General features: G+C 34.1%; 2 long non-coding RNA genes and 1 other non-coding gene across 3 annotated transcripts; 1 reads left to right on the top strand and 2 right to left on the bottom strand.

The window, feature by feature from the left end:
- The first annotated feature begins 6,960 nt into the window (after nt 1-6,960).
- On the top strand, nt 6,961-7,067 carry LOC128040105 (small nucleolar RNA R71). The gene has a single exon (XR_008194765.1). It is a non-coding gene; the product is annotated as a small nucleolar RNA R71 (small nucleolar RNA).
- Nucleotides 7,068-20,825: 13,758 nt separating this feature from the next.
- LOC128039790 (uncharacterized) lies at nt 20,826-21,511 on the bottom strand. Its single transcript, XR_008194435.1, has 2 exons — nt 21,413-21,511; nt 20,826-21,275 (listed from the first exon to the last, which is right to left on the bottom strand). It is a non-coding gene; the product is annotated as an uncharacterized LOC128039790 (long non-coding RNA).
- A 4,339-nt stretch (nt 21,512-25,850) lies between these two features.
- LOC128039667 (uncharacterized) lies at nt 25,851-27,185 on the bottom strand. The gene is made up of 3 exons (XR_008194121.1): nt 26,927-27,185; nt 26,772-26,835; nt 25,851-26,239 (listed from the first exon to the last, which is right to left on the bottom strand). It is a non-coding gene; the product is annotated as an uncharacterized LOC128039667 (long non-coding RNA).

Below are 27,185 nucleotides of genomic sequence, written 5' to 3'. Positions count from 1 at the left end.
AAGCTTGTAAAAATAGTTTTTATTCAATTTCCTTGCATTTTAGGCCTAGCTGAACCATTTTCATAACTCTAGCAGTCCATAATACTCACTTATTCACATACTTGTGACATATTTTATAACTTTTACAAATTAATCCTTTTAGGCATTTTCATCGAAAATTACTTAGTACAAATCGTTTATCACACTCCAAACATTCATATTCTTCCATAAAACATCAAAATACATGCATATCATTCATGGGTAAATTTTTAAACACAAACCTTAGTTCAAACCAATGGTAAAAATAGGTAAATCTTGTTACGAGGATTTCAAAAACGTAAAAATCATTAAAAACGGGGATAGAACGGACTTACAATCGAGCTTCGAAGCTTGAAAAACCCTAGCCATGGCTTCTCCAAGCACTTTTCAGCATCGGGGTTGAAGATGGACAAAAATTGGCTTTTAATTTTGTTTTTAATTCATTTTAATAACTAAATGACCAAAACGCCCTTAATGAAAAACTTTGGAAACATGTCTAACCATACCCATTTTTTCCACCAACTTAACCAATGATCTAATTACCATATAAAGACCTCCAATTTAAAATTTCATAACAATTGGACACCTCTAACATATAGAACTCAACCTTTGCACTTTTTACAATTTAGTCCTTTTGACTAAATTGAGTCACAAACGTCAAAATTTTCGAACGAAATTTTCATGAAATCATTTTGTGTAATTGTAGACCATAAAAATATAATGAAAATAATTTTTTTTCTCGTCGAATTTCTGGTCCCAAAATCACTATTCTGATTAGCCCCAAATTCAGGCTGTTGCAACAATTCTGATGAGTGATTTATTATTTAATTCCTTATTTAACTTCTATGGGACTATATTTAGGTAGTATTAAAATTTCATTAAGAATTTTTATGTTTAAATTGTTAATTAGGTAAAAGGACTAAATTGTAAAAGGTGTAAAAGTTGAATTCTATTAGTAAAAAGGGTCAAATGGGTATGGAATCTTAAATTTATGGACTTATTTAATAATTATACCATATATGAGAGTAATGGACAGCCATGTACATTAAAATGTTGATGATTAGTTGAATTAATAAGGGTAAATTCGTAATTTGTTAAAATAAAAGAAAAATAAAGTAATTAAAAGATGAAAGAAAGTTATCATCTTTGTTTCTTCTTCATCTAAAACTGATTAGCCATTTTTGGGGGAGGAACAAGCTTCGGTTAAGCTTAGTTTCATTACATGGTAAGATTTTGTGGCCCGTTTTTAATGATTTTTATGTTTTTGAGTTCGTTTTAGCTTAGTCTAGCTAGCCCGGGGGTTATTTTGCAAAACTGGTAAAGGTTGAGGGACTTTCCATAGATTTTTTTGAATAGGTTTTGATGTTAGTTGATGGATTATTTATCATTGTTGTAAAATAAACATGTTTTGTTAAGTGATTTTTGTTAAATTTTAGAAATAGGGATTAAATTGTTAAATGTATAAATCTATGGGTTTTATTGTGAAATATTGGTAAATATGATTTACTTTAAGGTCCCTTGCAACATTGGTTAAATTGGATTTAGGCAAAAATGAGTTATATTTAAGTTATAAGCTTAAGGACTAAATTGAGAAAAGTCAAAGTATTAGGGGCAAATTCATAGTGTTGCATAAATATGAACTATGGATTAAATTTAATACTAGAAGTATTTAATTAAATGAAATTATTTATTTAGATCAAGATAAACCACATTCAGACTTAAATCGCGAAAAGGCTAAAGTTTTGGAGTGCTGGTCTTGAATGTCCTATCGGTGGCTGAGGTCCTGCGTTTCTTTTTGATTCTCCACAGCTAGTGTGAGTAGCATCGTGTAGCTTACATTCTGACCCACAGCTCCTGTTAGCAAGCCCATTTCATAGCTCATGTGAGCAATGATGTAAAGGAAAGATTACAGTTATATGTAAAGGCACACTATGTGTGAGCTTTCTCGAGTATCCGATGTAATTCTAGATGGTTCAACACGTAAGAAAAGGGAAATGAAATTGTAAGTATGCAAATGGAATGAATCATGATCTTATGGTAACATTGATGAGTTAGATGTTATGTATATATATGGTAAACTACATATCTTATGGTTGATTTCATATATATCATGAACAAGTATACTAAATTATGAATTTGATAATGTTGTATAGGCTTTTACTAAGCTTATGGCATTGGTAATGGTTTATACTTAATCTATGAATTGTATTACTGGAAGTGGTAAGTTATGTTTAAAGTTTATACGAGCTTACTAAGCACTCGTTACTTACGTAGTTATTTTCCTTTTGTTTTATAGATTATCAGAAACTCGATCAGTTGGAAGCTCGTTGGAGACCTATCACACTATCCAACAACTAATTTGGTAGATTTTGTGTTTTTTGGCCAAGGTTAATAATGGCATGTATAGGTTGTTTAGTAATGGTACTTTGTAAATGTGCTAATAGTGATTTGATATGTATGAGCTTTGAATTTCATGTTTGGTTTGGTGTACCTTATCTTCTCACCAAATTATGTCATTTTTGTCATTTTCAAATACTTGTTTATAAGGTTCTTTTGGCATGTTGATGATGACTTGAAAATGGTTACTTGTGACATGTTTTAGTACATATTTAAACTAGGTTATTATGTTTGGAAAATGGCAATGTTGACATGTTTAGGTAAATAATTTTTGGATGCAATTGCAGTGCCTTTCAATGGCATATTGGTTAGGTGAATTAGGTTGTTTGAAATGGCATGATTATATGTATTTGAATGATGCTTAAGTCCATTGAAAGTGTGCACAAATGGATTGGTTTGTCATGCAAGAATTGGTTATGAAATGGCTTGATTTTAGCTAAATTTTGGGTTCACACAGCCTGGGACACAAGCTGCCACACATTCGTTGACACACACGGCCTCACGACATGGCCGTGTGTCATTTGAGATTTCTTAGTGTTCCAAGTCAGTAAGTTACACAGCCTAGCACACGGCCTGGCACACGGGCGTGTGTGGCAACTCAAAGAGTTACATGGCCTGGCACATGGGCGTGTGGGGCATCTCAGTGAGTAACATGGGTGACGATACGAGCTGGGACACGGTCGTGTGAACCCTATTTTCACATTTTTGTATCTTTTTCGTAAAACTCCTGTTTTGTTTCAATTTATCCTGAATTTCTTCTAAGCTATTTTTAGGGCCTTGAAGGCTCGGTTTAGGGACAAAATGTATATGAATGAATGGTTTATAATATGTTTAGTTTATTTAAATGTTATGATGTTTAATGTTTTATGATTGTATGGTAATGCTCTGTAACATTAATTCGGCAATGAAGACGGGTTAGGGGTGTTACAATCAATTCCTCCCAAAAATTATATCGACTATCATGAAGGAATTTCTTCCTTTGTTGGTATGTCATTCCGAGAGGCATTATTCCACATGCTAAATAATTTACAAAATCGAAAAACCAAGGAACTTCATGGATTTGATTAAACTCAAAGATATGCTCATCTGGAAAACTTCCACAAGTGAATGATTTACCTCGTTTTGTTCTAACCTTGACAGATAGTCAGCTACTTGATTCTCAACTACCTTTCTGTCTTGAATCTCAAGGTCAAATTCTTAGAGTAAAAGTATCCATCAAATTAATCTTGGTTTAGCATATTTCTTTAAGAGTAAATATTTTGTGGTCGTATGATCAGTAAACACTGTGACTTTTGTACCTATAAAATAAGAACAGAACTTGTTAAAAGCAAAAACTATAGCAAAGAGTTCTTTTTCAGATACCGTGTAGCTAAACTAGGCTCCTGTCAAAGTTTCACTTGCATAGTAGATAGGATGAAACACTTTGTTTCTTCTTTGCCCCATCAAAGCTCCCACAGCAAAATTTGTTACATCACACATCAACTTAAAAGGAGAGTTCCAATCAGGTGTAACGATTGTAAAGGTTGAGATTAATCGATATTTTAATTCCTCAAATGCTTTCAAACATGCTTTGTTAAACTCAAAAGTGGTGTCTTTCTCTAAAAGCGTACACAAATGTTTGCAAATTTTTGAAAAATCTTTAACAAACCTTCGATAAAAATCAGCATGGCCTAAAAGACTTCAAACTCCTTTAATAGTGACTGGTGGTGGCAATGTCTCAATTACATCCACCATTGCTTTATCGACGACAATCCCGTTTTTGGAAATTTTGTGTTCTAAAACAATCATTTAACCATTAAGTGGCATTTCTCCTAGTTGAGGACAAGATTTTTCTCTTCGCATCTTTTCAGTACCTTAGCCAAATTACTCAAAAGAAACATCATATGAATTGCTAAAAACAAAAAAAATCATTCATGAATACCTTAACAAAATTTTCAACCATAAATATTACCATCATGCATCGTTGAAATGTGGCAAGTGCATTACACAAACCAAAAGGCATTCGCCTAAAAGAAAACGTATCGTACGGGCAAGTAAAAGTCGAATTGTGTTAGTCTTCCAGGGCTACAACTATTTGGTTATATCTCGAATATCTATTTAAGAAACAGTATTATTCGTTACCTGCAAGTTGGCCCAACATCTATCTAATCCATAAAAGATAGCGAAAAATGATCCTTACGAGTGGCTCTGTTCAATTTTCTGTAGTTTATACAGATTCTCCAACCTGTGACCGTCCTTGTCAGGATTAACTCATTTCATTCATTCTCAACAATCGTGATTCCACTTTTCTTTAGTACACACTATATCAGACTTACCCACGAACTATCTCAGATGGGGTAGATAATTCCCGCATCCAACCATTTGATAACTTCATTTCGAACTATCTCTTTCATTATTGGATTGAGTCTCATTTTCCCATCAATTCTAGCTCGCTCGCCCTCCTCTAAGATAACCTTGTGCATATAGTATGACAGATTTATTCCTCGAATATCAATTATGGTCCAACCAATCGCCTTTTTGAATTTCTTCAAAACTTCGATCAGCTGCTCCTCTTGGTGTCCTGTTAGTTCTACTAAAACAATCACAGGCAAAGTAGAACTGTTACCCAAATAAACGTATTTCAAATGAGAAGGAAGTACCTTTAGTTCGAGTTTGGGTGGTTCATTGATTGACAACTTGGGTTGTGTAAGTTTTCGATCTTCCAACTCTAATGGTTCAAACTGTACTGGTTGAACATAGTCCTTCGGATTAGCTTTCATCGAAGCCATACTTTCATTACCTTCTTCATCTTCCAATGGCTCAGACCCTAAGGTGTTTTTCAGTGGGTCCTCTACAAATTTATTCTCTCACTCCATAGAAACTAAGGTTTTTAGCTCCTCCCTTACTGAACATTCCTCCGTCGGATTGGGAAATTTCATTACTTTAAAAACATTAATTGTTACCTGGTCATCTTGAACTCTCATCGTAAGTTCTCATTTTTCACATCTATTAATGTTCTTCTCATAGCTAGAAAAGGTCCCCCTAGGATGATCAACACTTCATTATCTGCTTTAAAATATAAGACAATAAAATCAACAAGAAAAATGAACTTATCTACACGTACCAGAACATCCTCAATCTTTCCTTCTGGGTATGCTAAGGATCGATCCACCAATTTGATTGTCACAGTCATGGGTCTTACTTGACCTATTCCCAACATCTTGAAAATAGACTTTGGCATCAAGTTGATGCCCGCCCCAAGATTACATAAAGCTTTACCACAGTAAGATTCACCAATATTACAGGGTATAGTAAAGCTTACTGGATCCTTCATTTTCGGAGGTAGCTTATTCTGTAGGAGCGCATTGCACTCCTTCGTTAATGTTATAGTCTTGAACTCACTAAGCCTTTTATTCTTGGACAAAATGTCCTTTATGAACTTGACATAATTGGGCATTTGTTCTAAAGCTTTTACCAAAGCTATATTAATGTGAAGCTACTTTAGAATATCCAAAAAACTTGTTGAATTGCACCTCATGTTTTTGCTGCTTGATTCTTTGTGGATAAAAAGGTGTTGGATCCTTAGCTTAAATCAGACAACTTTTCTGATGAATTGTATCTGCATCTGAAGAAGGTGTTAGCTTATCAAAATTCACTAATTTAGATTTTACCACTTCAGACTTTTCAGCATCTGAAATTTCTAGTGTTAGAATCTCAATTTTCGGTTGATTTTCCTTTTTCTTGATAGGTTCTTCTTCAACCTCAACTACATTAGGTTCCAAAGTCTTACCACTTTGTAAAGCAACTACCTTGTAGTGTTCCTTACCCAAATTCCTTGTATTTTTCGTGTCACTTGACAAGGCTCATTGTGGTCTATTATGAAGCTTTGTAGCTAACTAACCCACTTGGTTCTCCAATTTTTTCACTTGACAAGGCGTCATTCTTTTCCATGTAAGCCATTAACAAATTCTCCAAACTATTAGATGATTCAGCTTGCGATAGCTTCTGAATTTGTTGATTAAAACCTTAAGGTTGATTTACTTTATGCTGCATGAAATTGTTGTGCAGTCCTCTTCCCTGGTTACTCCAAGAAAAGTTTGGATGGTTACGCCATGAAGGATTATAGAAGTTGGACTATGATCCTTGCCCACTTCTATTCTGGTGTTAATTCCCTACGTAGTAAACAGACTTGGGATTTGATGGACAATTCTTGAAAGAATGACCGTCCCCATAATATACACAGGAAGCAACATCAAATTGACTTAGTGGCTAGGCTGCAACATGATTAAAACCATTAGTAGTAAATTGTTTCAACATTGAAGAGATAGAAGATACCTCAATTGAGAGTGAAGTGAGGGTGCCTATTTCATGCACTCCGGCTACTCATCTTCCTGAAGCTACTCAATTTGTCGGCCACTGGTAGTTGTTACTGGCTATTCTCTCGATGATGTCATAAGCCTCATTATAAGACTTCGATAAGAGAGCGTCATTCATAAAAGCATCTACCACCAACCTTTTGTGTGTGTTGAAACCATTATAAAATGTCTCCAACTGGATGCAATGTGGAATCCTGTGGTGAGGGCATCTACGAAGTAACTCCTTAAATCTTTCCCATGCCTCATCTAGGGATTCATCATCCATCTACTGAAAAGTGACAATCTCATTTCGCAACTTAGTATTTTTGCTAGGTGGGAAATACTTTACCAAAAAACATTCAGCTAATTCTTGCCAAATAGATATTAAATTGGGTGCAATGAATTAAGCCAGGCTCATCCTCGATCTTGCAATGAGTACGAAAACAACTTAAATCTCAATGTGTCTTCAGTTACACTGGCTATCTTAAAGGAATTACTCACCTCCATGAATAGTCGAAGGTGAAGGTGTAGATCTTCTGTGGGCATTCCACTAAATTGGCCCATTGTCTGAAACATTTGAAAAATCACGATCTTCAATTCAAATTGCGGTGCCTCGATCTCTGGCATCCTAATTCCATGATTTAACTCATTAAAAAGGGGCACAGCGTACTGCCTAATAGCTCAATCCCTATCATTAGCAATAAAGATTGGATTATGAACATTAGTGACTCCATTCCCTTGAACACCATTTTGATTTTGAAAGTCCATCTCTGCGACTTGTCTTTAGGCTAATATTTCTCATCTTATTTGTCTAAATGTCTCATCAATTTCAAGGTCTACAGGAAGTAGATTGATGATACAATCTATACTCATAAACACCTAAAAATATAATCACAAAAAAATAAAGAATAATAAATAAAAATAAATAAACCAAATTGCAAGAAATAATTTCACAAATAATGATTAAATTAACAGTCCCCGACAACGGCGCAAAAAACTTGTAAGGCGTAGGTTTGTGTAAATATACACAGTCGTTATCAAGTAATAAGTAAGTATAAGAGTTATTGTCTCCACAAGGATTGTATATGTTAATCAAATAATTGCAAAATTAAATATTACAAGTTGGTAAGAAAACACAACAAATTCACAAGTTTAAAACAATAACATGAATAAACTAGAATAATTACAACATTCAACTTAAATCAGTTTTCATCATGCTTAACAATGTTCAAAAAATATTCCATGGCAACTTGATCTTTCATTAACTGAGAATCTCATATAAGTTCAATCGAATCTTATACTTAGAAAAACTATGCATAAACTAATGTCATAATTTAACTAAGGATTCCTTAGAATTTATATGAAGTACCAGGGATGGATAAAGTTTGAAACAATTTAATCACACAAACCTAAAGTTATGAAAGGTAATAGAGCTCTCCCTAGTTATTACAAACCTTTAATTTAATCAGATTAGGATCTAAATTACGCATGCACCTTCCAATTATTGCGTCCATTAATTGCCAATTAGTCAAGATTGATCAACTAATTCAATGCATTCAAACATATTTTAATGCATGAAATACATACATGATTTTAATTGGAAACATGAACGATTGAGGCAAAAAACATCACAAGCATGAATCAAAATGAACTTTATCAAATTAATGTAATCATTCTAGCTAAACAAAATTAAGTCATCATTGTCAATAAGAAAACATCAAAACAAATTGCAAACATATTGAATAAACAAAATAAGATTTAAGGAATACAAAACTATTGATGATTCGACAGTTCCCCAAAAATCGATCGTGGTGGCTTCTTTCGATTCTTGTGATTGCAAAATACTCCTCAACGTGGCAGCCTAGAGAGGTTTTCCTCAAGGGAAAATGCTAGCCAAAGGGATGGGAAATGGGAAGGCTTATGCGTGGAAAGGAGAGAGAAAAGATGAGAAATGTTGTGAATTGAGAGATGAGTTTAGTGAGGGGTGATGGGTGGTATTTATAGTGGATGGAGAGCTTGAGAGTTTGCTAAAAATAGCTTGTGGGATCCCTTGAAATGATCCCTCTCTTGGCCAGCCATAAAATGTGGAGAGTGGCTGATTTTTTCTTTGATTTTCTTGCTTGATTCTAGCTTTCTTGGGGAATATTTGGGAGCTGATTTTTTATTCTTTCCCAAGTGGAAAGACCTCAAATAAATCTTCAAAAGCTGATTTCGGCTGCTCATGATGCTTGCCGAATTTAGGTTTCTCTTCCCCTTGATGGACGATTTTTTGACCCAATTTAAGACACAATTAGATTTCCTTTCAGCAACCAACTTCAACTGGGTCAAGGTAAAATTTTTGAACCCAATCATGCTCTAGCCGTCCATATGACTTGGTCATGTGTGACATTTTAATTTGCTGCCATGGTAGTCAATTCCATGGTCCCACTGCAATATATTAAGCATTTCATTAAATATGTATCAGTATAACTTAATTTTATGCAAAATTAACTCTTAAAATTAATAAAATTACAAACTTGCTAAAATCATGCTCAATGTCTTAATATGAATAAAATTCATATAATTTTCTAATAATATACTCGAAATTTGCTCAAATATTAAGTAAAAAGATGTAACATAAATCTATATAATTTAGACTTATTAGTATTACATGGTCATTGTACAGACCCTATTTTGCCTGAGCCCAGGCACAAATAATAAACCCAAAATAAAAAAAAAGTCCAAATTACAAATAGGCCCAATATGGCCCAAATCAGAAAAAACCTAGCAGCCCAACTGGCCCAAAAACATCAAGCCCGATAAGCTCACAACCTAAACTGGTTTCAGTAAAGAAACCAGAACCTTAACCCTAAGGCGCCGTTTCCCCCTGCTGCCCATGTGCCTCAGCAGCACGTTCGACGCCCAAGGCGACCTTCAGTAGCACCAAAATGGAAAAGTTCTGTCCGTTGACTCCCTAGCCCTGCAAAAACAAAACAAAAGGGGAGGTAGCAACAGAGAATAGTGATTGTAACAGAGAACTTGTCTATAAAAACCCAATGTAATTTTAAAGAAAAAGAAAAAAAAAGCTTACGAACAGAGGAGAGAAATAAAAAAGAAAGAAACTTTGAAGGTGATTTTACTTCTATTTTGGTTTCAAATCGGGCCAATTCTACTTTTATTATTATTTTTTATTTTATACGAAAATAACAAGAAAAAGAAAGAAAAAGAAGAACTTACCGGGATCGTTTCACATCTGTGTCGTCGGAGGCTTCTTCTCCGATGATAGAATCGGTTGTTGAAAGGCTGGTGATCCTATCCCTTTTGTTTTCTTTTTGGTGTTTCGAGACCGAACCCGTATTTAGGAGGCCGGGATCTAAAAGCGGGTAAAAAAAAACTTTTGACTCCATGGTAGTGCCTGCAGAGCTAAGCCAGAATGCCGTGATCGATCGATGTGACCTCGGTCGAGCCCTAATCGAAGCGTTCGGAGGGGGTTGAGAGCTGGATTTATATATATATACATGCACGTCTTGGATTTATATATACATGCTTCTATACTTTTTACGTTTTATAATTTATATATACATTATATATGCGTTTTTATAACATATATATATGCACATACATGTACATATTTTTATAACTTATTTATATATATATGTATACATACTTATATATTTTTATATACATTATAATTTATATACATAACGATATATATCTACATACACATTTTCCTTTCATAAATATATATATGCATATTTATATATCCTTTATATTTTAAAATATACCCTTTTTACATATTTATTTTTTATTTTATAATTCATATACACATATATTTTTTATATATATTTTACCATTTATATATATACATATATATTTTTATATACTTTATAATTTCCATATGCATACATATATACATATTTATACTCTTGTATTTTTATAATTTTGTTCACGTTCCTTTTAATTATTTATTCACGTTTTCATCATTATTTTAAAAGAATGTTTTAACTTTACTTGCTTATTATACTTGTTATTTTTCATGTTATTAATTTGACCTTTTTATTTGTTCATTTTGTTATTGCTCGTATTATTTTTACTTACATTATCATAATTGTTATTCCGTCATATAATTTTTACCCAAATTCGTAAAAAAGAGAAAATTTTGAAAATAAAGGCAATACTCGGTATTTGGGATCTTCGAGAGGATTGAGCCCTAACGTATTGGGTTCCAATTTTCTTCGTTGAATCTAAATAATCGAGAATGCTCTTTAATCAAAAAACATAAAAAGCTCATTATCGGGAATAAAATACGTTGTGTCCTAACGTATTGGATATGACACGTTGTTTTCTCGAGATGAGGATTTTTGTAAAAATAATAAAGGCAATATTCAATGTTTAGAATTTTCAGAAGTTGTGCCCTAACGTATTGGGCTGCGATTTTTTCATCTGACTTAAACAATTGAATATCCTTTTAAATTTTATTACACGAGTTTTTGGACAATCTCATTTTTTGAGGAGGTGAAATATCATGCCCTAACTCATTGGGTATGACATTTTCTCTCTCCGGAATGAGAGGGTCTTAACGGCTAATTTGATTTATACAAGTTTTTTTAATACAAGGATCGTATTTTAAAATCTTTACACATTTTTTATATTAAGACACTAATTAATCAACAAGGTACCAATTTTGGGCGTGTCGAGGGTTCTAACCCTTCCTCGTGCGTAACCGACTCCCGAACCCGTCTTCTAGATTTTATAAGACCAAAAATTATCATTTTAATAAATTTAAATTTTTATTAAAATGATTTAATTATAAGGTGAGCCGATCACACCTAAGCAAAAAAGATTGGTGGCGACTCCCATTTTTGTTTTATTTTCAAAATCCAAGTCGACCCCGTTTTATCAAAAAAAATGGTGTCAACAGTCATATTGTAATATGGAAAGACAACTTATATTAGTAGATGAATGACTTGATTATTATTTTATGAGATTTATCCCAAAGAGATTTAGGATATCCTACGAGGGTAACACACTTATGGTAAGATCATTGGACAAGCACTAATTGAGTAGCTTTCATAATGGTATGTAATTAATGAGAGCTCAGTGACGATTCTGTAATCACTAAATTTTGTCCGGTACGTTCTTCGTGTTTTTGTTTTATTTTATTTATTTTATCTTATTTTATTTTATATATATTAAAAAATTATGATTTTTTTGGGCTTGCCTAATGTGGGCCTAATGATTGGGCCCAATGGGTGGGCATGTAGGGTTGGATGATTGGGTTTTAAATAATTTAAGTTTGGACTTGTTTGGGCTTTGGCCTATTGTTTTGTTTATATTTTAAAAATATTAATAAAGCAATAATAAATCAGAAAAAATACAAAAAAATATAAATTACATTCGGACCCCTAAAATTTCTAAAAATTACATTTTAGCCCTATATTTTTCTAAAATTACATTTTACCCGAAAACTTTACACCCTTTACAATTTGGTCCTCCTAGACATGTCAAATCGCCCGATCGGCCAAGCGTGCTCCACCCACCTCCAGCTACTCCAGCTGACCTCCCTAGGCCAATGATGCTCCCTACCTTTGAAAACAAAGGAAAGAAGACAAAATTGAAGGATTTAAAAGAAGAAGATGAGAGGAAGAGAGGGGGTTCGGTTTTGGCAGCAAAGAAAAGAATTTTTAAGAATTTTCGTGTTTTAAAAATTTCCGTGTTTTCAAAAATTTTCGTATTTTTAAGAATTTTCGTGTCTCTAAAATTCTCGTGTTTTAAAAATTTTTCGTGTTTTCAAAAAACTAATTGTTTCAAAAATCTTCGTGTTTTTAAAAATTCTCGTATTTTGATCTGATCGCGATTAACTATTAAATTGAACTTCTATTTTTTGAAAATTAGGACAACGCGTGTTTAACGAGATACCAATTTTGGGTGTCGCGAGGGTGCTAATACCTTCCTCGCGCGTAACCGACTCCCGAACCCTAATTTTCTCTGGATTTTAACGTAGACCTAAAATTACCTCTTTTTAGAAAAGTTTAAAAATAAATTTTTCTACTAAAAAGAGAATTTTAAAGGTGTCCGATCACACCTAGAAAAAAGATCGGTGGCGACTCCCTTTTCAAATAAAATCGAAACTCCATTTTTAAATTTTCAATGATTACTTCGACTAGCACCCGCGCCTCAAATTTTTAGGTCACTACAGCTGGCGACTCCGCTGGGGACAAAATGTTTTTTAGAGTCGAGTCTGATGTTAAACGCGTGTTGTCAAATTTTTAAAATCATTTGTTCAAATTAATTTTTAATCGTGATCCTTGAATTTTATTTTTTGAAAAGTCATGCATTTGCATTCGGTTTTTTTAATTAATATTTTTCTAACTTGTTTTGTCTTTCTGTTTTTTTTCAGCTTTAAGTTTTACGTTTTTTTAGTTATTTTAGTAAAAATAAAATTTAAAAGGTTTGTGAGTTTCTCCTCGTACACCGTGCACTTGCATTTTTTGCATAACATGAGCTCTCTACCCGGGCTCCGTCCGTTTAAGTGGAAGTAAACGCTACGCCTTCGTGAGTTAACTCGTCCCTCCGCACAGGCTAGTAATTACTTCCGGGTTACATATGACTTCTGCTTTCGTGAGTTAACTTGTCCCTCCGCATAGGCATAAGTAAATGTAATCCCTCGAATTGAACTCGCAAGCCCATGACGGGCGATAACCGAGGCTCCGTACTAACCTTAGTAGGTGACAGTATGGACAATTCAAGTACCTTTCTAGAACCAAAACCACATATAGTGAACCGTACGAGCCACCCAATTAGAGCCATGCCGAACCTCTATCCGTTTGATAGTTACCAAAATAAGTACACGGGAGAAACGCCTCTTACCTTTTATTTCTTTTACATTTACACTTATTTGCGAATGAATTGGGTCTATTTAATAAATTGGGTTGGGTAGATTGTTTGATGGTATGTGGCGTAGGTTTCTTGTAAAGCATGTTGGGGCAAAAAAAATGTCGGTCCGTTTCACCAAATTGCATGATTGAATAGCTTAATTTGTTAAATTTTCCATAGTCTTTATTTTTCTTTTTTCTTCTGTTTATATATGTTGTGATCTCTAACCAAGATTATTTGTTCTTCATTTTATTTTTCATAATGCATCGTAGACATCTCATTAGGAAGGTGTTGATTAGAGATTGGTTGCCAAAAACGGGTTTCTGATGGAGGAGTCAATTACACAAGTAATCGAGAAAAATGTCGTAGTCCGAGACTAGTCTTTGAGGACCCAAAAAGTAAAAGGGGATAGTTTAAAAGAAAGATATATCTCCGATCTTCCTGAGCATATGACTTCGAATGCTTTACAGAATAACCTCGAAGACTTGACTAGGATCTGGAAATAATGAGACTCAAACACTATGAGCATCTTCATCGACAAAATATTTTGTAATCGACTCTTTTGATAATTGAAACGCCAAAATATGGGGCTATCTTGAAATCAACACCATTTTTTGCATATTTACGCATGACTAGCATCCATTGGTCATTCATTCATTCATTCATTCATTGTATGTACATATCACCCTAACCATTCACTAAGGCTAGAATCGCATAATCCACAGTTGTGACACTACAAGTCTGGAATCACGTCATTCTTATAGAACGCATTTAAGAGCTAGAACTATGGATGTTGAGCTCAACGAGGGTGATACAATTGATGATGTTTCAATGATACACCTCTGTCTTCCAGGATATGTTTTGAACAATTGGACTGCTGTGGGCCTTCTTGTAGTTTCTAAGTCCTCTCCAGAGTAATGCCCAATGTTACTTCTCCATTTATTTTGTGTGCCCCTAAATAGTGGGATTCCTTTTGTAAGAGCTTATGTTTGCTCTTTATCATTTCAATGAACATTAATGAAGATGCATTTTGTCATGATCTTTTCATTTCTATCAGTTTCATAATTACCCTCATCGCTTCATATCCTTTCTCTCTATATATCTCATTCCATAACATTGTGTTTGTTTATTCCAATACTTTGATGCTCTCCTATAGCAGTATTTTCTATCCGCCTTTCAAGTGCTCAGATATTCATGGCATGAACAATCCCGTTACAAGTCCTGAAATCGATTTTGAGAAGGCTGTTTGTTTAGGAGAATTTGAAGCCGAGAAAGATGCTGAAGATGCTCCTGACTTACTGAGAATGGTTGAACAAGAAAAAAAACATATTCTACCCCATCAAGAATCTGTTGAGACAGTGAACTTGGGAAGTGAAGAAAAGAAACAAGAAGTGAATATTGAGATTTCCATTTCAGATAACACCAAACAGAATTTGATCGCCTTGCTCTGTGAGTACAAAGATGTATTCGCCTGGTCGTATCAGGACATGCCAGGGTTGAATGAGGATGTGGTGGTTCATAAGCTCCCACTGAAACCAGAATGCAAGTTCGTTCAACAGAAGTTAAGAAGGATGAGACCTGAAATGCTGTTAAAGATAAAAGAAGAAGTCAAGAAACAATTTGACGATGGCTTCCTACAAGTCTCCAAATATCCAGAGTGGGTGGCTAACATAGTCCCAGTGCCGAAGAAAGATGGCAAGGTGCGAATGTGCGTAGATTATCGTGATCTGAATCAAGCAAGCCCTAAGGATAACTTTCTTTTACCATACATCGACACTTTGGTAGATAATACGGCAAACATTCTCTATTTTCTTTCATGGATGGCTTCTCAAGTTATAATCAAGTAAAGATGGCTCCCGAGGACATGGAGAAAACTACATTCATAACAATGTAGGGAACCTTCTGCTATAAGGTAATGCCGTTCGGATTAAAGAATGCTAGGGCAACACATCAGAGAGCTATGGTGACGTTGTTCCATGATATGATGCACAAAGAAATAGAAGTTTATGTTGATGATATGATTGCCAAATCTCGGGAAGAAAGAGAGCATGCTGGGAGTCTTAAGAAGCTGTTTGAAAGATTAAGAAAGTTCCAGTTGAAGCTTAACCCGGCTAAATGTACGTTTGGGGCTACCTCAGAAAAACTGCTAGGTTTCATTTTTAGTGAAAGAGGTATCGAGGTTGATCCAGACAAGATAAAAGCTATACAAGAACTGCCTCCCCCGCGCACACAGAAAGAAGTCAGAGGATTTTTAGGAAGGTTGAATTACATTGCTCGATTCATTGCTCAACTTACCAATCAGTGCGACCCAATTTTTCGACTCCTTCGAAAACATAACCCCGGAGAATGGAACGAGGACTGCCAAGCGGCCTTCGATAAGATAAAATGGTATTTGTCTAATCCTCCGGTACTAGTACCACCAACCCCTGGAAAACCCTTAATATTATACCTGACCGTGTTTGAGAACTCAATGGGTTGCGTACTGGGACAACATGATGAGTCAGGGAAAAGAGAAAAGGCAATTTACTACCTGAGCAAGAAGTTCACAGAGTATGAGGCAAAGTACCCTTCAATTGAAAAATTTTGTTGTGCGTTGATTTGGACTGTTCGAAGGCTCAGACAATACATGTTGTATCATACGACATGGTTAATTTCGAAACTGGACCCAATAAAGTACATGATGGAGTCACATGCACTCTCAGGGAGAATGGCCCGATGGCAGATCCTATTGACTGATTATGACATTGTATATGTGACACAAAAGTCGATAAAGTGAAGCGCAATAGCTGACTTCTTGGCAAGTCGAACAACGAGGAATACGAGCCTTTGAGATTTGATTTCCCAGATGAAGATTTGATGTGAATTTTAGAAAAAAAGGGTGAGTCATCAAAAGAGAAATCATGGAAGATGAGCTTCGATGGCGCATCGAATGCGTTGGGGCATTGGATCGGAGCAGTCTTGGTGTCACCGGAAGGAGATCATTACCCGCTCACTGCCAGATTGAACTTCTTCTGTACCAATAATATAGCGGAATATGAAGCTTGCATCATGGGGCTTCGTGCAGCTATCGAGAGGAAAATCAAAATCTTAGAAGTGCACGGGGACTCAGCATTAGTCATTTATCAAATTCGTGGAGATTGAGAAGTGAGAGATCCAAAATTAGTCAAGTATCACGATCTCATTGCGAAATTGGTCAAAGAATTCAGAGAAGTGACTTTTAACTACTTTCCACGAGAAGAGAACCAACTAGCTGATGCCCTAGCCACATTGGCTTCGATGTTCAAGGCAAACAGAGAAACTGAGATAATGCCTATCCAAATGAGTATATATGAGACCCCTGCACACTGTTTTAGTATTGAGGAGGAGTCAGATGGACGACCATGGTTCCATGATATCTTGGAGTATATCAAGAATCAAAGGTACCCCGAGCAAGCAAACGAGAATGACAAAAGAACAATCAGGAGAATAGCGATTGAATTTGTTCTTGACGGGGATATTCTATACAAAAGAGGAAAAGATCAAGTGCTCATGAGGTGCGTGGACGCTGTTGAAGCTAGAAAGATACTTGAAGAGGTTCATGAAGGAATTCGTGGAACACATGCCAGTGGTTTCACCATGGCCAGGCAGATTATGAGACTTGGTTATTATTGGCTGACGATGGAAAGGGATTGCATTGGTTACGCACGAAAGTGCCACAAATGTCAAATTTATGGCGATAAAATTCATGCAGCTCTGTCGCCCCTTCATGTCATGACTTCTCCGTGGCCCTTTTCTATGTGGGGCATGGATGTTATAGGGCCGATTTCCCCGAAAGCTTCCAATGGACATCGATTCATCTTTGTGGTTATAGACTACTTCACAAAATTGGTAGAAGCCACTACGTTTGCTAATGTGACGAAGGCTGCGGTCTGTAGGTTCTTAAAAAAGGAGATCATATGTCGATATGGTCTGCCTGAAAGAATCATTTCAGATAATGCTTTAAATTTGAACAACAATATGATGAAAGAAGTGTGTGAGCAATTTCAGATAAAACATCATAATTCTTCGCCTATCGCCCAAAGATGAACGGAGGCGATGAAGCCGCTAATAAGAACATTAAGAGGATTATTGGGAAGATGATGAGACATATAAAGACCGGCACGAAGCTACCATTCGCTTTATACGCATATCGCACCTCGATGCGGACGTCTCACGGGCAACTCCTTTTTTCTGGTCTATGGAATGGAAGCCGTTCTGCCTATCGAAGTAGAGATCCCATCCCTGCGCGTCTTGATGGAGACAAGGTTAGAGGAATCAGAATGGGTTCGAGCTCGATATGATCAGCTAAACCATATTGAAGGGAAACGCTTGAAGGTAATTTGTCATGGACATATGTACCAGAAGAAGAATGACTACGGCCCATGATAAAAAGGTGCGGCCAAGACAATTTCGCGAAGAGGGGCTCGTTTTAAGAAAGATCCTCCCGATACAAAAGGACTTTCGAGGAAAATGGTCACCAAATTGAGAAGGGCCATACGTTGTAAAAAAGGCATTCTCAGGAGGGGCTGTGATTCTCACTGAGATGGACGGGAAAGAATTACCTAATCCAGTGAACTCAGATGCTGTGAAGAAATATTATGCCTAAAAAAACAAAAACAAAAAAAAACAAAACAAAAAAACAAAAGAAAAAGAAAAAATCAAGATGAAAACCCGAAAAGGGCGTCTTGATAAACAAAAAAAATTAGGATGAAAACCCAAAAGGGCGTCCTAACAATGTGGCCTCGGACTTAAGGAGCAAGGCGACTTGAACAGGGAGTCGAATGGCGAGGTTACAATATTTGAAGCATTCTCAGAAGCTCAAAATCTTCTACACAAGAAGCCGTGCTCGAAAAGATCCAGGATGAAGAAACGTGGGAAGTTCATGCATTGGATATCTAGAGCATTTCTGGCCATTGAATTCGCTTTCTTTTCTTTATGACAATTTATTTGTTAAACTTTCCTTGTCAATTTCCTTCGTTTGTTGCTTTTAAAAAAATGAATGTGAGGTATTTCTTTCATGCCTACTTTGCCTTTTGTATGCATATCGTGTTTGATTCATTTAAATGATAAATAGTAAGATGACATACTCTAAACAAAAGGAATGTTGAGCATTACCTGAATGAGAACTTGATAAATACAAGGACCCTAAAGCAAGAAAAAGTTCAACAGGGGACAAGAGGGTGATATACGAAGAAATGTGGGTTACTCACCAAACTTGAGGATGAGTACAAAACTAGAGAGAAAAGTCAAGAATTGAGGAAATGAATGCGGACTCTCACAAAAATCAAAAGTGGGGCACGTGACAAACAGCCCACGGTGCATTGCATGATCATGTAGACACAAAAGCATTTAGGACAAACATGTGCATATCATAATAACATCATACATGACATATATAGGTATACCAGTAGAGCAAGGAATACTAGGAGAAAGCTGCACAAAATCAATGAAGAAGAAGGCTTTTAGTTTTACTAGATGTTTTTTGAAACCCTGTTTCTTTCAAGAAATATTTTTCACTTTCTGTTTTTTTTTTTAAATCAACTCATAATACAGAGATGAGTTGAGCCTCGGGTCACGCTGAGGTATTTTTAATTTATGTCTTTTTAAAAAATCAACTCATAATCTGAGATGAGTTGAGCCTCGGGTCCTGTTGAGGTATTTTTAATTTATGTCCTTTTTTAAATCAACTCATAATCTGAGGTGAGTTGAGCCTCGGGTCCTGTTGAAGTATTTTTAATTTATGTTTTTTTCAACTCATAATACAGAGGTGAGTTGAGCCTCGGGTCCTGTTGAGGTATTTTTAATTTATGTCTTTTTTTAAAAATCAACTCATAATACAAAGGTGAGTTGAGCCTCGGGTCCTGTTGAGGTATTTTTAATTTATGTTTTTTAAATCAACTCATAATCTGAGGTGAGTTGAGCCTCGAGTCCTGTTGAGGTATTTTTAATTTATGTCTTTTTTTAAAATCAACTCATAATCTGAGGTGAGTTGAGCCTCGGGTCCTGTTGAGGTATTTTTAATTTATGTCTTTTTTTAAATCAACTCATAATACGAGAGGTGAGTTGAGCCTCGGGTCACGCTGAGGTATTTTTAATTTCTGTATTTTTTTCAAAAATCAACTCATATTGCGAGAGGTGAGTTGAGCCTCGGGTCACGCTGAGGTTTTTTTTTTTAATTTCTGTTTTTCATAAAAAAAATCAACTCATATTGCGAGAGGTGAGTTGAGCCTTGGACCATGCCGAGGTATTTCTTTTAAATTTCTATTTTTCAAAAATCAATTCATACTGCGAGGGGTGAGTTGATCCTCGGGTCGTAGGCCGAGGTATTTCTTTTCAATTTATGTTTTTCAAAAATCAACTCATAATACAGAGGTGAGTTGAGTCTCGGGTCATGCCGAGGTATTTCGTTTAAATTTCTGTTGTTCAAAAATCAACTCATATTGCGAGAAGTGAGTTGAACCTCGGGTCACATGCTGAGGTATTTTTCAAAAAAATCAACTCATATTGCTAGAGGTGAGTTGAGCCTCGGGTCGCATGCCGAGGTATTCTTTTCAATTTCTGTTTTTTCAAAAATCAACTCATATTGCGAGAGGTGAGTTGAGCCTCGAGTCATGTTGAGGTATTTTTTAATTTTTGCTTTTCAAAAATCAACTCATATTGCGAGAGGTGAGTTGAGCCTCGAGTCACGTCGATGTATTTTTCAATTTATGTTTTCTAAAAATCAACTCATATTGCGAGAGGTGAGTTGAGCCTCGGGTTGCACGCTGAGGTGTTTTAAGTTTCTGTTTTTTCAAAAATCAACTCATGGCTCGAGAGATAAATTCAGCTTCGGGTCGCGCGTCGAGCTATTTTCAATCTCTATTTTTTAAAAAAAGGGGTTTTGGACAATCGAACAAAATTCAGTGCTTTTAAGTCTTTGCTCTATCACTGTTTCACAGCGACGAGCAAAGAGGGGCAGCTGTAATCACTGAATTTTGTCCGGTACGTTCTTCGTGTTTTTGTTTTATTTTATTTATTTTATCTTATTTTATTTTATATATATTAAAAAATTATGATTTTTTTGGGCTTGCCTAATGTGGGCTTAATGATTGGGCCCAATGGGTGGGCATGTAGGGTTGGATGATTGGGTTTTAAATAATTTAAGTTTGGACTTGTTTGGGCTTTGGCCTATTGTTTTGTTTTGTTTTTTATATTTTAAAAATATTAATAAAGCAATAATAAATTAGAAAAAATACAAAAAATATAAATTACATTCGGACCCCTAAAATTTCTAAAAATTACATTTTAGCCCCATATTTTTCTAAAATTACATTTTTACCCTGAAAACTTTACACCCTTTACAATTTGGTCCTCCTAGACATGTCAAATCCGCCAGTCGGCAGCCAAGCGTGCTCCACCCACCTCCAGCTACTCCAGCAGCCTCCCTAGGCCAATGATGCTCTCCTACCGCCTGAAAACAAAGGAAAGAAGACAAAATTGAAGGATTTAAAAGAAGAAGATGAGAGGAAGAGAGGGGGGTTCAGTTTTGGCAGCAAAGAAAAGAAAAAAATTAAAAAAATAGCAGCAAAAACAGTCAAGAAACAGCAGCCAAAAGCCTCCTCTCGCAACCACCGTCGTCGCACCTTCACCGTGACACCTCCACCACCGTCGCATCTACACAAATAAGGAAAGCAACAAGCAAAATATAAAAACAGCAAGCACAGAAAAATAGCAACCAAAAAGAAAAGGAAAAGAGAAAAGAAGAGAAGAAGAAAGAAGGAGAGAAGAGGAGACGCCGGCGACCATCGCACCGTGTGGAGGAAGTGGCGACGGTGAGGAAGAGCAAGGAGGCTGGGGTTCGGCTTGGAGAAGAAAAAGAAGAAAAAAGAGAAGAAAAGGAAAAAGTGAAAGAAAAAAGAAATAAAATAATAAAATAAAAGGAGTAATTGGGTCGACCCGACCCGACCCGGATCCGACCCAAACAACAGCACCCAGCAGCAGCAGTAGTAGCCCACCAGTAGCCTCAAACCCCCAAAAAAAAAGAAGAAAAAAGCAGAAAAAACAAGCAGGCCAACTGCCCAGCCCAAGTGCAGCCCAGCAGCAGATCAAGCAGGCCAACCCAGGAGCCAGGCCCAACAGCGCCTAGCAGGCCAACCCAGTCCAGCAGTGCAGCCCCCAGGCCCAGTACAAACAGCCCAGCCCAGTCCAGAAAAAAGGGGAAGAAAAAGAAAAAGAAAAAAAAGAAGTAAAAACAAAAAACAAAAAGGCCCGAATTGCGTAGCCCGTTGGATCAAGCCCATAACTTTTGGCTTTTGGTAATCCTTTTACCCTCGTTTTAAATTAATCTGTATATTTAATTATTGTTTCATTTCAATTTAATTAGTATTTTTAAATAGCATATTTAGAAATATTATCACATTTATTTTACTTGCATTTTTAAAATTAAAAAATATTTTAATGCACAAGGCAACGAAAACAAAAAACAAAAAGGCCCGAATTGCGTAGCCCGTTGGATCAAGCCCATAACTTTTGGCTTTTGGTAATCCTTTTACCCTCGTTTTAAATTAATCTGTATATTTAATTATTGTTTCATTTCAATTTAATTAGTATTTTTAAATAGCATATTTAGAAATATTATCACATTTATTTTACTTGCATTTTTAAAATTAAAAAATATTTTAATGCACAAGGCAACGAACCAATTTAATATTAAGTCATCGAATTCATCGCTATGTTGGGTGAATATCGATGGCTCGTGTTAAATACGGGCCGCCCTTTTTTAAAAAAAAATGAAGATATTCAAAAATTCTCGTGTTATTAAAAATAGAAAAGGTTTCTCGTGTTTTAATAGAATCACGATTAAATATTAAGTCGAATCGATTTGACACTAAATCGACGATTTCATTGCCATGTCGGGGTGAATATCATCGATTCGTGTTAAATACGGTACGTTTTAAAAAAATCGTGTTTTCAAAAGTTTTCATGTTTCCAAAATTTCTCGTGTCTCAAAAAATAATAATGAAATTTACCGTGTTTCAAAAAATATATTCGTGTTTTTTAAAAATAATTTCCGTATTTTCAAAAATTTCCGTGTTTTAAAAAATCTTCGTGTTTTCAAGAATCCTCGTGTTTCAAAAGATTTCATGTTTTCAAAAATTTCCGTGTTTTAAAAATTTCCGTGTTTTCAAAAATTTTCGTATTTTTAAGAATTTTCGTGTCTCTAAAATTCTCGTGTTTTAAAAATTTTTCGTGTTTTCAAAAAACTAATTGTTTCAAAAATCTTCGTGTTTTTAAAAATTCTCGTATTTTGATCTGATCGCGATTAACTATTAAATTGAACTTCTATTTTTTGAAAATTAGGACAACGCGTGTTTAACGATATACCAATTTTGGGTGTCGCGAGGGTGCTAATACATTCCTCGCGCGTAACCGACTCCCGAACCCTAATTTTCTCTGGATTTTAACGTAGACCTAAAATTACCTCTTTTTAGAAAAGTTTAAAAATAAATTTTTCTACTAAAAAGAGAATTTTAAAGGTGTCCGGTCACACCTAGAAAAAAGATCGGTGGCGACTCCCTTTTCAAATAAAATCGAAACTCCGTTTTTAAATTTTCAATGATTACTTCGACTAGCACCCGCGCCTCAAATTTTTAGGTCGCTACAGATTCTATAGTGGAATGACTTCGTGACTAAATAAATTTATAATTAATAGGCGAAAAGTTGGAACTTAATTATAAATTATTTGAACCCTAATTATATATGTCCAATTGATCCCTCCGCTAGCTTGTTGAAACTAGAAATGAATTGTATGTAAAACCAAATGAACATAAATGAATAGAAATGATGAAGTTAGAGAAATGGGCCACATTCACAAATGAATGCATTTTCTCACTGAATATATAAATAACTGGAGAATTAAATTAAGATTTTCAAATTATTATTTAATTAATTATAATTAAACAATTGAAGTTCAAAATTGGAATTAGATTTATTATTCATTATGAATCCATTGAATATGAAAATTAAATATATTTCCTCAAATATTTTTAAGGTAAAGTCGTCATGACTTTAATGGAATTAGAATTGGATTGAGAGAATTATTTAATTGGAAAATTAATTTAATTTGTTAATTAATTAATTAATATTTATTTTGAGAATAAAAAGCAAATATTGGGTTAGATTAAATTGTAGAGTGTTAGGTCAAAAGTCCTGCAAGCACAAATAATTGGACCTAATACATGAGAGGCCTAATACTATCTCTCATAAATGTGAAGGGCAGCAACCCTAGTAATATTTACTAGGGTGTGCCACCCACCCCTCTCTCAATTAGTCTTAGAGAATGTTTTCTATTTAAATTATGTTATATTTATTTAACAAGGATTCTATAACATCTTCGTATAAATAGATGACACTTGTAGACCTATTTACATATAAGTTTTATATATTGTTATTTTGGCATAAAGTAGTAGGAATTAATTTTCTAAGAATAAATTTTATTTTCTAGGAATTGCAATTTTTACTAGTTTCTATGTTAGAGAATTACTTTCATACTGAAAGTGAAAGTAATTAAACCATTCATTGTTTTGTGTTTGGTTCATGTTGCTCGAGCCCACACTCCATTGGCAGTTTACCAAATATTTTTTCATTAATTTATTGATTTTAATATTCAGATTAAAGTTAATATTTTCAAGAAAAATATTTAAATAATATTTTTACTCACTTTTTAAAAATTATAGTTTAAAGTACAAAATTTAAAAATAAAACATAATATAATAATTTTCATAAAATAAATAATATTTATTTAAAATAAAGTTAAATAATAAATACTTTTATAGTTAAATAATATTTAAGTTTTGTATTAAATTTAATTTTAATATTTATCATAAAATATAAATACTATTATCATAACAATAAATAAACATTAATTTTAATTTTAAATTATGAATTTAAATTGTTACATATTTTAATATTAATTTTAATAATAATTTCAATTTTAAATAATATTTTAATTTTAATAAAAATCCATAACAAAATTTTAATTTTCTATTTTTCTTTAATTCTAAATTTAAATTTATTAATTTTAATATTTATTTTAAATTTAAAATATAATATAAAATTTAATTTAAATAATATTTTATTCATCCTTAAAATTTTAGTTTAAAGTTAAAATTAAAAATAAAACATTTATAACAAATATAAATACTATTTTCATAAAAATAATAAATATTATTTAATTACCAAAAATATAAGTATTATTTAATTATATTAATATTTTAATTATTTAAAATTAATTTTTTAAAATAAAATTTATTTTACTTAATTATGTTTAAAATTAGTGAAAATGATAGAAACATGTAAATAATTATAGTTGTAAAACTATTTAATAAGATTATTAAACTACAAAATGAGCTTTTGCATGCAAACTAAAATTATAAATTATATAAAAATTGAATTATAAAATATTTAATATATATAATGATTTAAGTTAAAACATTTAGTACTAATTAATTTTAAAATTCTACTTTATATCAGCATTGTATCAATATCTTTTAATTTTTAATTTTAAGCTGAACATTCACGATGTAAATTAAAGATTATTCGTTATATTTTTTGAAATACGTTACTAAAATTATTTGCATACATTTTAATATTTTTTATTTAAATGTTATATATTAAATTTAAGTGTTTTTAAGTTGTTTATATCTTCTAAATATTGTGTCATAAACAATTTTAATTAATAGAGCAATATTTATGTAACACCTCACATATTGCTTAGACGTTATAGTCGAATCTTGAGGAGTTACACAATCTCATTTTAAAACTCCAGATTTCTTTTTAACTTGACAAGTATGGGTTCCGAAAATATTAATTTTTAGCAAATGCCTTTCAAGTTTTTAGAAGGATACTCGTTGAAGTTTTTCATTTTACAGAAAACACTTATTCGATTCTTAATTTTGCAGCGGAAATTTCGAAGTTGTTAGTTTTGAAAATTGTGTTTCTTGTTTGTGAAAACATGCAATTTGCAGTTTAATGATACTATCATATCAAAAATCCAACAAAATGAACCAAAAATCGAGAAGTCCAAAAGTACCAACAATCCCAAAAGTTCGTATTAAACAATAAGTCTCTTAAAAACCGTTTTATTATTGAAAATTCAACCGAGCTCTCGCACATTACCTAATCCTAAGATTGTTGATCACCTGAGGAGATAAAAAAATATAGAGTAAGCTAACAAAGCTAAGTGTGCAACTTATCTCATTCATACAGTTTAGGTTGTGAATAATCATACAGAAATCATGAATCAAACAGATACAAAAGCATGGCATATCTCGCGATGCAACATATTAAACAGATACAGATCCTACCCTCATCCGCTACACACCATCTCCGTTCATCCATCCCTCCGCACCAATTAGGGTAATAAATACTCATCCAACCCCACACACCGAATAAGTGATCGTATGTCACTGACAGAAATGTGCAGTCTTAGCTGTGAGAAATAATGTGATAGTCCAACAGAATTAGATAAGTGTGGTTAGGCCACCATAACAGATATGTGGTTAAACCATCAGATAGGGCAGATCATTAAACTGTCATCGCTTCCTCCGTCACATAATTATCCCACCCCAATGCACATGCTGAAACATAGTACAGATTTCTCAGATATACAGATTAGATGCAGAATTCATACCATTGACATGCTTTAAACATTACACATACAATATCAATACCACAAATCTCATATTTAAAAGTCATACATGTCACATAATAGACTCTATGAAGTGGCTAACCTCGAACCGCACATCAAACACGACCCTAAGTAAGTTTTACTAAAAATGGGCCCATACGCCCTTGTGGCTCACTAGCACACGGTTGTGTGGCTCACACGGTTTAGCACACGGCAGTGTAACATTGACAGTGAGTTTTTTGGCTTCACATCATTCACTGATTTTTCAGGAATATTGTTATGCACTTGATTGTTTTGCAATTCTGACGCAACAATAACGATTCTAGAACCTAAAAACGACACCCAATTTAACGAATTAGCTATCAAATACAAGAAACGACCCTTTCTTTCTAAAGCATTCTGCCCAAAAGTCACAAGACATTCAATCTTTGAAAATTGAATTATCGCAAACCATCCCCTACTATGGGCACTAGACAACTTACCCTTTATAGCAGAGGTTTCAACACACTCATGTGATCGAAGGAAGGTGCGCCTCTCGATTTTCACCTAAACAAAATCAAAACCATTACATCGAAATCCCACCACCAACTCACAACTTCGCATAATAACACTTAAAGTAATTAAACAGAATACTTACTGTCCAAATATTGTACTAATCTGGAACGCCTTAATTACACAACCCACACAAAAGGAAAACAGAAATAAACGACAGCACGGATCAACAAAGATGAAACTTCAAAACAAGTGAAGATGCAAAAAAAAAACAGAAGTAAAAGAATCGACAGAATAAAGTTTGGCAGCAATGAAAATGGAAGAAACAAAAAAAATGAAAGAAAATGGGAAAATGGGGGAAGTGGATGATCAAAGTGGGAAGTAGGAGAGAGGGGCGACAATTG

The sequence above is a fragment of the Gossypium raimondii genome, chromosome 3, assembly GCF_025698545.1.
Source record: "Gossypium raimondii isolate GPD5lz chromosome 3, ASM2569854v1, whole genome shotgun sequence".
NCBI classification, from domain to species: domain Eukaryota; kingdom Viridiplantae; phylum Streptophyta; class Magnoliopsida; order Malvales; family Malvaceae; genus Gossypium; species Gossypium raimondii.
Note: the sequence above shows the minus strand (reverse complement) of the source record. Positions and strands in the feature narration are given on the sequence as shown.